This window comes from Silene latifolia, chromosome 7 (genome assembly GCF_048544455.1).
Source record: "Silene latifolia isolate original U9 population chromosome 7, ASM4854445v1, whole genome shotgun sequence".
Taxonomy (NCBI): domain Eukaryota; kingdom Viridiplantae; phylum Streptophyta; class Magnoliopsida; order Caryophyllales; family Caryophyllaceae; genus Silene; species Silene latifolia.
Genome location: NC_133532.1, coordinates 80,954,163 through 80,970,344, shown reverse-complemented (window position 1 = coordinate 80,970,344; position 16,182 = coordinate 80,954,163).

Genomic DNA, 16,182 nt, shown 5'->3' with positions numbered 1-16,182 from the left:
TTAGGGTTAATACTTAAATAAGGTTGAGTGGAAATCGACTTACAAGTGTGGATGGTGAATAACAAGGCGAGGAATTCCTTAAAGCAAACTTGGATCTTTGGAGGAGGAGGTCTATGAGGTTTCTTAGAGAGAAGGGAGAGGATTTGGAGTGAGAAAGGATAAGATGAAATGAATAAAGATGAGGTTTGAGATTATCTTATCCCTATTTCTGATTCAGTGACACTCACTCAGTCGGGTAAATGACTTACTCGGTCTATAATTGTCTCACTAGGTCTAGTCCAGGTCTCACTTGGTCTAGTGTATCATCATACTTTCACTCTCGAGTACATCTTACCTCGTCCGATGGTCCTCTCACGCAAACCAAGGTATAAAAGTGGGTCGTAAAAGGTACGGGTATTAAATTTTCACATGGATTTGTTTATAAAAGGTGATAACAAAAGACTCGAAACAACGTATAGAATTTGTACAAACATGCATTATAACTGTATGCATAGTGCTAGTAACGGGTTTTGGCTTAGAAGGGTGGTTGTCACACCAAGTTATCAAACACTGGTCTGTGGAGAAATCTGTCCCAAACATGAGCAGGGTTAGTTCCTAGTACCATTCGCTCGAGTAGTAAAAGCTCTTGATACAAACATGAGTATGCATCACGGTGTGGTTGACATCAATCGCTATCCATCCTCTAAAAACAAATAGTAATTTGTGCTTGATAAGAGTGTCGTTGGGGCTCTCAAACAAACATGATAGGGCAGTCGTATACCTATCAAAAATAAACTAACTAAACTAACTATATAGCTAGGGAAGTCAGGTCGATCTCCTCAGGGAGGCAAGATATTTGTAGAAGTCCGTCTATTTGGTCACAAATGCGGGGGGTTGTTTAAATTGGTTTTCTAAACTAGAAGGTTTTAAGGAAAGAGAAGTAAAGACAAGAGCAGTAAAGGCAGGAAAATAAATTTAAACTATCAAATAGCGAAAGGTCATGTCAGGATTTCAGTTCACTACGGTAGTCCAGTGACTCAACTGTAAACAGCTTAGACAAATTCATGCGAGACGGATATGGAAAGGTCCTTCCGGTCCACTTTCTACCCTAAACTTCCACTAACTTCACTTCCGTCCTCGTCAGGGTAGTCTACTGTTCATAGCAGGCCTATTTAGTCCAATCTTCCGATCCAGGATTAATTTTAGCCAGATTAAAGGGGTGACTCAGAAGCGTGCAGTCAACTAAGTCGGTAAAAATACAGTTAAATTAATATGGTGACAGAGTCTCACAATTAACTCATCTAAACTATTTACTACATCGTCACATTTCTACCGTAGATCCCTTAATCCCAACATGAATTAGATTTAGCTACTCATATCGCTATTAATATTATCAAAACTAACAACAAATGATGAACTAACAATAAACATAATGAAATAAATAATAAAGTGCATAAAAGAGAAGTAGGGCAGAAAATAAATGAAGCAAGACAAGTAATTAAAGCAATCGAAATAGAGATTATTATTAAGAAAGGAGAAAGAGATTACAATCGTGCGAATCCGGCGTAAAGAACACACAAATCCAAGCGAAATAATTTCGAAAATAAGGTTACAGTGAAGAGAAAAAGTAACACAGTCTTTGTTGTGAATAATGGATAAAAGCTCAGTAAAGAAAAAGAATCCTCCTAATAACCTAGCTAATGCGTGCTTAAATAGGAAAATAACCAAGTTTATCAAGTTAAAACAACTCACGGGCTAATTAAAGCCCACGCCAACAGAAACCACTCGATCGAGTAGAATAAATCCACTCGATCGAGCAGAACACCAGAAAATCTACTCGATCGAGTAGAATAGTTACTCGATCGAGTAACTCTCTTTTCAGCACTTCTGGATCGAGTAAATAACTACTCGATCGATCAACTGAGGCCATAAAAACCACTCAATCGAGTGATAAAACTACTCGATCGAGTCTTCTTCCTTCAAATCAGCCCAATCTCGTCACCGACTGCCTCGTAAACCGTGCCTTCACGCATTCCAATGCAGTATCTCACTCTGGAAAATCCCGTCTCCTCTAAATGCATGCAAACAGGACGAAAAGTGGTACGATTCCACTACTTTCGTGTTTATTTCTACAAAACAGACAAAATGAACCAAAGTAGCCAATTCGGGGCATAATACTATATAAACAGTACAAAAATGCATGGAAATACGTGCTAAAATAGGCTAAAAAGACTATACAATATGCACGTATCAAATCTCCCCAAACTGAACCTTTACTCGTCCTCGAGTAAACTAAAATGCAACTAATGGAACGGAAATGAAAACTCAGAGCTAGCTTAACTTGTCTACTTGAACCAATTTAATGCAACAAAACTAACAGTTATAGTTAAGCAGTCAATACGCATACGTGTTATAAGCTGTTCAGAAATATAACCAACATATCGACCTTGCAAGACCAACAAAATCGGACTCTCTCGTGGTCACTCTTCTCTCATGAAGTAAAGGGTGAATGTTATATGTAAAAGAGAGAAGGAAAGACAGTCACTCACCTAAATGCGACCTACATAGCATGCATGCAACAAAAATGAAAGACAATTCAAGTACTAATGCACACACTCCAACCAATAATGTCCGTCACAGCCGAGGGCTTACAAATAATATGGGAATAGTGAGGTTCAGGTGAGAAAAGGCAAAACAAGTTATGGTAATGTGGAGGTAAAAGCGTCAAGCTAGTTCCTAACAGGACTATAATAAACCATCCGAATCTCAACTAACTGAAAAATAGAATACAAGTGCCCTTCATTTGGCACACGGCTCACTAAACTCATACACAATCTCCTCAAAAATATGGAATAAGAACGGAGGAGTCGGACGGTCACAAACTTTCCTTTTTAACACCGTCTAAATGAATCAAATCAAACGTTTTTTTTCTTTCTTCTTCTTTCACGTGAATCAGCCTCTTTTTTTTATTATTATTATTATTATTTTTTACAATATTTCTTCTTCACGTTTTCCACTTTTTTTTCTTTTTCAATTCTCCTTTTTTTTTTCTTTTTCTCCCTCCTCTATTTACCCCAACTCCATACAAATAAATACGGGCCAAACTGCAGACGGAAAATCATACCACAGAAGACATACTAAACTAGCTTGACTAGGCAGGCTCAGTTTGGAATGTAGCTAATGGGTCAAAAAGGCAAGTTTTGGCTTAAGTGGAGCTAAATGGGTGAAAAATATAAGGAAAGGGGGAAAATTTGCAAGCACCTCCCTGCATGTGACACCAACCACAAACCCGAATGTGTGCATTTGACAAGAAATTGAATGCCATAAAAGTGCAATAAAATGATGAACATGCTATGCAAGGAGTACTACTCTCAATTCCTAATGAACCGGTCATGAATGTCACCAGTTATGGGCTCTAAAACTCAGAATTTATGGAGTAGTTTGCCAATTTATCAGGTCAAGTCTAAACAGTCAGCTATATTTGAACAGAAACTCGTAGACTATGCGTATGATAGAGCTAATAACTATCAACAGAAGTGCAAGGCTCAAGTAAAATGACAAGTTATAGTGCAGTTTCATCACGGAAATCTACCGTTCCGACTCAACCTATATGCAAAAATAAACGTGAAATTTTTGAATTTTTGAATTTTTTCTAATTTTTTTGATTTTTTTTTTTGAATTTTTTAAAGAAATAAACAAACAATGCAAGCTGAAATAAATAAACGTGAATGCAAAACAAATGCAAATGCGGACTCAAAAGGATGCAATACCCTCGTCAAACCAAAACGGACAACGCCCTCGTTGTCCTCCAGCATACACCAACAGATATATACAGGGGAACGGGAATATACAACCAATAAAGAATAAAAACAATAAAATAAAAAGGAGACAAAAATAAAAGAGTAAGATGTACATACAAAACACGAACTTCCCCAAACCAGCCAGAAAACTGGGGAAGTGAGTAGACCAGTAGCTACTGATCAGCCTCGTCATCACGGACGTCCTCCACCGTGAACTCTGGATCCTCCTCCTCTGCTCAACTCGAGCTCTCTCCTCCTCCTCCGCTCAGCTCGAGCTCTCTCCACTACCACCTCGGGGTCCTCGTCCTCGTCCTCCTCCTCCTCCTCAGCAGGCTCCGGGTACCCCTCAGCTGGGTACCGGTAAAAGGAAGGGTGTGGCCAACCCTCTGGGATCGGGCGGTGTCGACTCAAGTGGTACTCGTATAGAGGGAACAAAGTCAAAGCTAAGTCCCCCTCCATACGAGCCTGTCTCTCTGCAATCTCAACTAGAAAACCGTCACGACGCCCTTGGTCCGTGACCGAGGACTCCTCAAAGGGTGGTGGAGGTACAAAATTAGCCGGTTGGACCGGCTGTGCCGGTGTCTGGTCGGTGGGTGCAGGAGTAGGAGTGGGAGTAGGGGTCGGGATGGGAGTAGCCGTGGAAGGCTGGACACTCCCAGAAGGTGTGGACCCCTCTCCAGTCTCAAGTCTACGCCGCTTCTTAGCGGCGGGTAAAGTGGGAGGTGGTCGGAGTGGAAGGTGGTAGTCAGACAGTGGTGGAAGTCGGGCGCCCCTAGCGACCGTAGGCAAAGGGGCTAGAAAGGGGGAGAGTGTCACAAGGTAGGTCGACAGACAAGGAACCGTCTATCTTTCATGTCTGGTAGTCGGTAGTGAGCCAATGCTGACAGTGCATGGCATCCAGGCTCAAGTACCTCTCTCCCCGGAGGTACGGTAAGTCACGAGGCCAGACAGGGAACAGGCAAGAATGGTGGCTATGCCATCGCAGGCAATAGATCCCGTGATCTTCAGCCCCTGGGCCTGGAAGTACTGGGCGGTCAGATACGCGATGTTGAGGGTAAAGGGACCCTCGCAGTCGATGTTCAGGTAACCGCCTAAGATGGAGAGCTTGTTGTTGTTGATGTTGTTTGGCTCCTTTCGGCCAAAAATGGTGCTCCTCATCAGTCTAAGAAAGTAATGGGCAGGGGGGAGGTAGACCTGTGCGAGCTTTCGCTCGGGAAAGTTGGTCTGGGCCAAGGTCCGCCAAAGCTGAACAATGACCTCCTAGGGGCAGTAGCGTCGCCCGTAAAGGAGAGGCCAAGTCTACTACCAAAGTCCTCCAAAGTCATCGAAAAAGTCCGGTTGAACAACCGGAAAGACACAGAAGGACTAGTGGGGGCAGCGTCGTGTGCCCTGGAGGAGAAGGTGAAGGAGCTGAGGAACTCAAGACTCAGCTCCAGAAAGGTACGGCCACTCATAGTAATGAGTCCGGCTATCCCCGTGCCCCGTAAAAGCTCACAAACTGTCTCGTAGATGTCGAGTCTCTCAAGTGCCGATTTATCTAAAAACCGGGTAGGTAAAAACTCACAGCCTAGGAGGTTATAAAACCTCTTACGATGTACACCGTTAATGAAAATTACCTGCGGGTAATCTGGGTGAGAGTCGAAGGAGTTATCCCCTCGAACAGTGACCGTGCCAGAAGGAGCAGCTGAAGTGGAAGTGCTAGGAGCTAGCGTAGAATGGGAACGTCCACGACCTCGGCCCCGACCTCTAGAACCCGAAGTAGAAGCTCGTCCAGTGACGGTGCAAGGAACTAAGGCCGCTCTAAAGGCAGCTGCAACTGCTGGTGAGTCTGCCATAGGTGTGCTCACCGTGGCTGGAGTAAAGGTTGTGGCTGTTGTGACCACCACTAACGAAGAAAGACTAGAAGAGCGGCGGTGGTGGTGGTCAGAATCGAAGTGGCAGCCAAAAAGAGCTAGCAAGCAGTGCTAGTCGGCGAAAAAAAAGATCCGGCAACTGAAACTAAGAAGAAGTGAAGTCTTTGGGCGGTGCGGGGACAAGGGACTACCGTCTCGCAGACAGAGACAAAGACGGACGGCGTAAGAGCTCGACGAAGGCATTGAGATAGAGTCCATCCCGAATAAATAATAAAGGGGGAATTGATAAGAAAACAGCGGCTAAACAGCATGAAAACCAGCATGGTAACGGCATGACAATCCTCAAACAGTCGAAGAATTCGACTACAAAATTTAAAATTCCCATAATTTCCTCAAAATTTCGAATGAAAGCGGGTAAAAAGCAAGAGGGGCGGGGTAGCAAGCATCAACAGCAGCAGTTAAGCAACAATTGAAGTTAACTAAGCATATGGCAGCAGCAAAAACCAAGTCTTTCAGTCAAAAACCAGGTTTCAGTCGAAAAATTCGACTGTAACGTGCCCTAAACGCAAATTTCGCGCAAAATTCGAATTAAACATGTAAGAATCAATGAGGCAAGGGGTAGCTCTGGCTCGAAAGTACTCAAGTCTTCCTTTCGTGATTTTCTCTGCAGACGGAGTCTATGCCTGAATAGTCTCTTTGGCTCTGAATCAGCTGAAACTAACTCAAACCTGTCTGACCTGGGCATAAACAACACTGAAAGAAAATAAATAAGAACTGCCTCAAGGAATAAAAAAATTCCCTGAGATGGATAAAATAAACGAAACAAAGAAAGATAGGGCAATTGCCTCCCCGGCAACGGCGCCAAAATTTGATAGGGCAGTCGTATACCTATTAAAAATAAACTAACTAAACTAACTATATAGTTAGGGAAGTCAGGTCGATCTCCTCAAGGAGGCAAGATATCTGTAGAAGTCCGTCTATTTGGTCACAAATGGGGGGGTTGTTTAAATTGGTTTTCTAAACTAGAAGGTTTAAAGGAAAGAGAAGTAAAGACAAGAGCAGTAAAGGTAGGAAAATAGATTTAAACTATCAAATAGAGAAAGGTCATGTCAGGATTTCGGTTCACTACGGTAGTCCAGTGACTCAACTGTAAACAGCTAAGACAAATTAATGCGAGATGGATATGGAAAGGTCCTTCCGGTCCACTTTCTACCCTAAAGTTCCACTAACTTAACTTCCGTCCTCGTCAGGGTAGTCTACTATTCATAGCAGGCCTATTTAGTCCAATCTTCCGATCCAGGATTAATTTTAACCAGATTAAAGGGGTGACTCAGAAGCGTGCACTCAACTAAGTCGGTAAAAATATAGTTAAATTACTATGGTGACAGAGTCTCACAATTAACTCATCTAAACTATTTACTACATCGTCACATTTCTACCGTAGATCCCCTAATCCCAACATGAATTAGATTTAGCTACTCATATCGCTATTAATATTATCAAAACTAACAACAAATGATGAACTAACAATAAACATAATGAAATAAATAATAAAGTGCATAAAAGAGAATTAGGGCATAAAATAAATGAAGCAAGACAAGTAATTAAAGCAATCGAAATAGAGATCATTATTAAGAAAGGAGAAAGAGATTACAATCGTGCGAATCCGGCGTAAAGAACACACAAATCCAAGCGAAATAATCCCGAAAATAAGGTTACAGTGAAGAGAAAAAGTAACGCAGTCTTTGTTGTGAATAATGGATAAAAGCTCAGTAAAGAAAAAGAATCCCCCTAATGACCTAGCTAATGCGTGCTTAAATAGGAAAATAACCAAGTTTATCAACTTAAAACAACTCACGGGCTAATTAAAGCCCACGCCAACAGAAAGCACTCGATCGAGTAGAATAAATCCACTCGATCGAGCAAAACACCAGAAAATCTACTCGATCGAGTAGAATAGTTACTCGATCGAGTAACTCTCTTTTCAGCACTTCTGGATCGAGTAAATAACTACTCGATCGATCAACTGAGGCCATAAAAACCACTCGATCGAGTGATAAAACTACTCGATCGAGTATTCTTCCTTCAAATCAGCCCAATCTAGTCACTGACTGCCTCGTAAACTGTGCCTTCACGCATTCCAATGCAGTATCTTAATCTGGAAAATCCCGTCTCCTCTAAATGCATGCAAAAAGGACGAAAAGTGGTACGATTTCACTACTTTCGCGTTCATTTCTACAAAACGGACAAAACGAACCAAAGTAGCCAATTCGGGGCATAATACTATATAAACAGTACAAAAATGCATGAAAATACGTGCTAAAATAGGCTAAAAAGACTATACAATATGCACGTATCAAAACACATTTGTATTTCAACAAACAACTAGTTAGTGGTTAAGTCAAGCTCGATCCATGGGGCGGGGGTACTCAAATTGTTTAATCTAATTATGGTTGTGCTTGGGGTTGTCACAATTGTAATGGGTTGATGATTCTAATCTAATAGAAGCAATGGAAAGTAAACAAGCAACAAAAGGGAAAGATGTAAACAAATGACTAAAAATGCTAGGGTGTCATGGGTTCATAGGGGGTTTATGGGAGTTGATCATACAAACATGTTCTCTACTAGATGCAAGCACTTATTGTTGTGATGGGATCGAGTTGGTGTATAAGCTTACAATCCATAAGAAGGTTTGGGTCCCGGAGCCGAATCGAGTAGATTGTACAACACCTACAAGTCGACTTAATCCTTCTTATTCAACTATATGCATGGTCTAATGAGACTCGAGTTGGTGTATAAGCTTACAAGTCTCATTGAAAAGATAGGTGATGGGTAAAAAATGCAAGGATTCAAAGGCTTGCATTTCATCAAACATAACATGTGCATAAGTTGAAATCACAACAAGCAAGCAAATTAATTATGAAAACATATTAGATTAAGCATGAATCATTCCCCATGTTTGTTTCCCCTAATTCCCCATTAATCCTAGCTAAATGACTACTCACTCATGATCAAGTTTAACATGTTAATAAGGTTGTCAATCATACTAACAAAGCAAAACATGATGAATAAATGATGTGAGTAACAATAATTAAACAAGAGTAAAAGAGATTATACACCTACTTGATATGATCCAAATAATAAAGTAAAGAATAAAAGAAGAGAACTTGATTGATTGATGAAGAGTTGTCAATTCTCCAATAATAACCCAATAATCTTCAATTACCCAATAATAATAAACTTGAACAATGATTAAGGAAAGATTAATATGTAATTTTGTGGAATGATTGAGATTAATCTATTCTAATCTACTCCTAATGAAAACTTAATCTAATCTAAGAGGACTTGATTTAATCTAAGGGAACTTGATCCTTTTATTATTACAAATGGAGTATATATAGTGGTACATCATTAGGTTAAGCAAGGGTAGATTAGTAAATAACAATGCTAAGTGTTTGAGCACGGAACTGCAACTCTCGAGGGATATGCGCGGATCACGTAGCAAGGAAAAGCCTTATGTATAACAATCCGCTCGTCCCGAGCGAAATACGAGCAACCTGAGCCTCAACCCAAGCGGGTTGATTTTGTCCCGAGCGGGTTGAGGAGTATCCCGCTCTACTTGAGCTTCACCTGCGCGGGTTGAGCTGATGTTCTCTTTTTTCTTGCTTTTAAGCCTATGATGCTTCAATATACTCTTTATTCCTACTTCCTTGGTCATCATTCTTGCCTCCTCTTTATACTTAGTCCATCCAAGATCGTCAACAAGCTTCCGAATATGCGCGAGAGACGGGAATTCCGCCTCATTATCTCCTTTCCTATAAGACATATAAAATGCACTAGGAAAGCAAAATAGAAAGCATTTGACGGATAAAATGGCCATGAAATGTTATAATAGTATGCAAAATAGGTTCAATTAGGGGACTAAATGTACGCAAATAAGAGTCACATCAAACAGCCCCAAACCGAACCTTTACTCGTCCCGAGTAAAGAGGTGACTAGAACTAGACCTTTATTTAAACTATCCTAATAATATAACCGATGTGAGATAATTAATGGGTCTCACTCTGCCCCTTCAACTCACAATAAGACAACCATAAGGTAGGATGCCTTCTTGCAAGGCAAGGTGGGGCTTGCCAAAATGGCGACACATCCAAGCATTAAAGCACACAAAACAAGTAATGGATGCATCTACAAAAATAAATAGCCACTTTCCTCATCTAAGTGGCAGAAATCATCTAAAGGGGAAGCAATTTAAGGGTACACACTCCATCATAGATATTGTTTCTCCAAGCTACTAAGTCTAAAAGGATACCAACAAATCACCTCCAAGTTGTGTCAAACAAGGGTACCTTTGTCCACAATCGCTAAATGCTTTTGTCAAGAGTAGGCTCCATATGGTGTTAGAAACACTGTAGGATCGCGGAATTCCCCTTTTTTCTTAGACAAGAAGAAGGGTCGTCCCTTCTCCACCATGCAACAAATAAGATCAATGGATAAAAAAGGGATTCAAAGTGTATGAGTTTCACATTTGTAGTTTGCTTTTGTTTTGTTATTCCCCCCAATTTCTTATGGTATTTGACTTTTGAGAACATTACTTGCCATTTTTTATGTATGGCATTTTTGATTCTTTGCAATTCTTTTCAATATTGCATTTTTGAACATTTTTCAAAGTCACCCCATTTTGTAGCAAGGGCACTTTTATTGAAGCATAGGATTCTATTTTTGCTCATCTTTTCATTTGATGCAATTTGCAAACTTCTTATTTTTTTTCGTTTTTTTTTATGCTTGAACTCAATTTGGTAATTTTTGTGCCAAATCCCTTTTTGTTGACAAAATATGATGATAGAAGTGTAAGAACGGTTGCATGGCTTCAAAGGTCACCTTGGAATAAACGGTAACCAAGGAGTTATCACACCACAAGGTACTCTTGACTAGGCCTTAATCCATGGGTCAAAGGATACTAGCATGTCACATCCTAGGGTGTTTTACAAGCATTCTAATGACCAAAGTCTTAAGAAGAAAAAGTATCTACAAGGGCCTTATATACACTTGTCAAGTTTCCCAAATAGATGCTTTCACAAAATTTTTTCTAAATGCAACTATATGCCATGATGCAACTATCATTTATACAACCTAATGCGTATGCTTCTACCTACTAGTATGTCATATAATCTAAATGCAATCCTATAATCACATTGTTTATACCGCATCAAACAAAATAGAGCCACATAGTCATTAACATAAAGAGGAAAAAGGAGATTGGAAAGATCATACCATGTGGTCTTCAATATCCTCATGTCTCGGATGTGGCGTAGTCGATCAATGTGAAAAAGCATAAACAAACAAGCAAACAAGTACATACAATATATACAATTCTACAATATGAAGGAAATGAACATGTTTTTGATTTTTTCAAATTTTCAAATTTTTATGGTTTTTGATTTATGAAATAAAAAGACATGTTTTTGTATTTTTCAAAATTTTTAATTTTTTTGTATTTTTGGAATATAAATTCCCATCCCCCACTTTATTTTGGACATTCTCCTCAATGTACATGTAGGAGTAGGAATGAAAAAGAAAGTACATGTTTTTTGGATTTCTGAATTTATGGAAATAAATGCAATGATATGAATGAATGCATGCTCTAACTAAATGCAATTCTATATGACATATATAACAAATGAATGCAATCTAAACTATATTATATAACGCATGATTTCTAGTAAACTATGGTCACCTATGATCAAACTTCCCCAAACCGATTTAAACACTATTTCTAGTGTAGATAGAAATAGGTTTGGTCATTAGCGACTATGCATGAATTCTAGTCTATATGCAACTAACTATATAAATCATGTGAGATATATTACAATGCAAACTAGTCTAACCATGTGAGATATATTACAATGCAAACTATACTATATGAACTAACTAACGCAATATAAAATATAATACAAATACAAGCCTAAAATATATGATATATGTATGTCGCTTCATGGTTTAACCTCCCCAAACAGATTTTAAACACTATTTCTAATGTAGGAAGAAAGGGGTTTAATCATGAGGTAACTACATAAATACAACTATATATGAGAGATAGGGAAAGAAAAGGGTTATTACAATCATTGTTGGAGATGAAGATGGTAGATATGAAGCATATATATAGCCATGACACAAGCCAAATGAGAGAAAAAGATGAATTTCAGGGTCAACCCGCTCGGGTTGAAAATAACCCGCTCGAGTTCAGCCTCAACCCGCTTGGGTTGATTTGGTCCCGCTCGGGTTGAAGGCTGGGACGCGCGTTTTCTCAGGAATCCGCCCAGATTCTTGAGCAGGGAACTTTCTTTCTTTTCTTGGCCTTCAATACGCACGAGTTGGACTCGGGACGCACGGATCTCAAGCAGTTTTGACCCAACGCCTTTTTAATGATAGAAAAGATGTTCACAAGCCCAAAATCTCAATTTTCTTCATTTCTTTACATTTTCTACCTTCTTATTTTCATCAATTTCCTTCAAAAAGCTCAATTAAAAATATGAGATCCCTCCCTTTCATCTCTCATGCAATTTATTAAATGAATGAATGCAAAATTACACTAAATGCATATATACAAATTAATGGTTATTGAGGAACTCCATCAAACCAAATATTATCAATAAACAATTTCATGGAAGATTATCACGAGCACTCAAAGCACGTAGAAGTCGGTCAATTCTTGGGAGTGAGATATAAATAGGCATGGAATGGGTAGTTGGTTGGCAATTCACTCAACTCTTCCTCCAAATAGTCAAAATCACCACATTCAATGCAAGTACTCTCATTATCATCTAAGGTGATTTCAAGTGCGTCTATTTTGGGTTCCCAAATGTTCTCATATTCTTCATCCCAACAAGGACCATTATCAAAGGAGTTGTCATAACAAGGCTCGCCAAGTTCAACACAATTGTCTCCCTCTAAAATGTCATCCTGAAAGGGTGAATTTTCACTCAAGCTCACATACATATCACTCTCGCTTTGCCCATTAACATCAAATTCCATGGAAGTTGGTTTCATTATTACACAAAAAGAGTAAGGTGACGGCATCCAAGCATTGGTTTCACAATCAAGAATGTACTCCTCCTCCTCATCACTCTCTTCATCTAGCACTCCATCTTCCCAAGGAGGGGAAAATGTATGGGCATAGTAGGTTGGCTTAAGGTTATAGGAAGGTTTCTTATTCTCACAAATCTCATTTTCATCATAGTTTTCCTCAATGAATTTTTGAAATGTGGTTTTTATCGCTTTCATACCTTTCTTGGCACTCTCAAAGTTGTCATGTACAATTTGCTTAAGACAATGGATGGTCATAAACTCAACAAATTCCCAAAATTCCTCACAACTCATCTCACATATCCTACCACCACTCAAGTGAAATGCCAAGTTGCGGGTTTCAAGGTTTATGCCATTATAAACAACACAACATACTTCATAATTTGAAAGAGTAAAACCATGATGCCAAGCATGAGTCATATAATCTTCAAATCTTGCAATATATTTATCAAATGACTCATTTTCATATTGCCAAAAAGTGAATGTAGACATGTTAAACATATGAAATAATGTAAGTACAAGAATTAAAATTCTCAAGGAACCAAAATCCCTCAAGAAGACGCACAACTAAAACTAGACAAAAGAACAATTCAAACACACAACACCGTCCCCGGCAACGGCGCCATTTTGATGAACGTGTCGTTGTACGCCCTCAAACACATTTATACCCAACTATTAGCATAGCAAGCAAGTCGGGGTCGATCCACGGGATGGGGGTATTCGAAGGTAAATAAAACGAGATGCAAACAATTGATTAAAGGCACTACGGTGTCATGGGTTCATAGGGGATTCATGGGAGTTGATCATACAAACATATTCTCAAATTATAAGCAAGCACTTATTGTTGTGATGGGATCGAGTTGGTGTATAAGCTTACAATCCCTAAGAAGGTTTGGGTCCCAGAGTCGAATCGATTAGATTGTACAACACCTACAAGTCGACTAAATCCTTCCTATTCAACTATATGCATGGTCTAATGAGACTGGAGTTGGTCTATAAGCTTACAAGTCTCATTGAAAATATAGGTGATGGGTAAAAAATGCAAGGATTCAAAGGCTCGCATTTCATCAAACATAACATGTGCATAAGTTGAAATCACAACAAGCAAGCAAATTAATTATGAAAACATATTAGATTAAGCATGAATCATTCCCCATGTTTGTTTCCCCTAATTCCCCATTAATCCTAGCTAAATGACTACTTACTCATGATCAAGTTTAATGTGTTAATAAGAATGTCAATCATACTAACAAAGCAAAACATGATGAATAAATGATGTGATTAGCAATAATTAAACAAGAGTAAAAGAGATTATACCTACTTGAGATGATCCAAATTATAAAGCAAAGAATAAAAGAAGAGAACTTGATTGATTGATGAAGAGTTGTTAATTCTCCAATAATAACCCAATAATCTTCAATTACCCAATAATAATAAACTTGAACAATGATGAAGGGAAGATTAATATGTAATTTTGTGGAATAATTGAGATTAATTTGTTCTAATCTACTCCTAATGAAAGCTTAATCTAATCTAAGAGGGCTTGATTTAATCTAAGGGAACTTGATCCTTTTATTATTACAAATGGAGTATATATAGTGGTACATCATTAGGTTAAGCAAGGGTAGATTAGTAAATAACAATTCTAGTGTTTGAGCACGGAATTGCAACTCTCGGGGGATATGCGCGGATCATGTAGCAAGGAAAAGCCTTATGTCCAACAATCCGCTCGCCCCGAGCGAAATACGAGCAACCTGAGCCTCAACCCGAGCGGGTTGATTTTGTCCCGAGCGGGTTGAGGAGTATCCCGCTATACTTGAGCTTGACCCGCGCGGGTTGAGCTACTGTTCTCTTTTTTCTTGCTTTTAAGCCTATGATGCTTCTATATACTCTTTATTAATACTTCCTTGATCATCATTCTTGCCTCCTCTTCATACTTAGTCCATCCAAGATCGTCAACAAGCTTCCGAATATGCGCGAGATACGGGAATTCCGCCTCATTATTTCCTTTCCTATAAGACATATAAAATGCACTAGGAAAGCAAAATAGAAAGTATTTGACGGATAAAATGGCCATGAAATATTATAATAGTATGCAAAATAGGTTCAATTAGGGGACTAAATATACGCAAATAAGAGTCACATCAGTGCTATTGAGACAGGACGATTGGTCAGAATTGGTTTTGGTAAGAACCTAAGAAGGCTCGCTAGATGAAACGATCGAAGAAGATCGAGTAATGAGAATCAGCAATTGTCTTATATTAACTATTTCTCAACCATGTTCAAATTTCAAAACGGGTACTATCAGACTAAGTCTAAGTGTATCATCCTCAGCGAAGTCGACAAACTGTGGAACAACGCCACCTGTACTGCACGCACCGACGAGTTAAAGTTTAAAGCGGCGGCACTTCTTCCCATGGAAATTTGTAAACAAAACACGTCATGGACCGTTACGGACTTGTAAGGCTTAGAAGCCAGTGGAAGGTTGAACAAGCCAGCATTTGAGGAGTCGTCGCCATTTTTTTGTGGAAAACTAGAAACCGTTCGAATACTTCATGCCATTTCAAGGGATAAAGTATTGACATGAACACTAAGAAATTCGTTACCCTTAGAATTGTCTTGAATGACTATCAGAATGACAATAAACAAGGGTGCTCACATATATCAGAGTAAGGGATAAGGGTACGTACTAGGAAGTTCTTTAATCGAACATCTATCCCCCCCCCCCTCCCCTCCACCTCGATAAGAGCCTCTACTAATGATTGGGAACGTCGTTTATACTCGATATAGTTGATTATATGCATGCAATGCAACATCCATTGGATTAATCCTACCATATGAATATTAACAAAGGCTCTGTTCTTTTGGATTGAAATTGTCCGAACTGAACTGAACTTAATGGAGCAGAACTGAACTGAACTGAACTGAACTTAATGGAGTTGAACTGAACTAATCTGAACTGAACTAAACTGAAATAATAATAAAAAGATTACACTAATAATAGTAATACCAATAATAATAAATATTATAATAACAACAATACCAATAATAATAATAAATATTATAATAATATTATTCATTAAGAATAATAATATATAAATATAATAATAATAATAATAATAATAATAATAATAATAATAATAATAATAATAATAATAAAATATAATAATAATAATAATAACGAAAAAATAAATAATATAATAATAATAATTATAGTTCTAATATAATAACTTATTAATATAATAATAATAATAATAATAATAATAATAATAATAATAATAATAATAATAATAATAATAATAATAATAATAATAATAATAATAATAATAATAATAATAATAATAATAATAAATAATAATAATAATAATAATAATAATAATAAATATGTTATGAATAATATTAATAATAATGAATATATTAAAAAAATAATAAATATAAATATAATAATAATAATAATAATAATA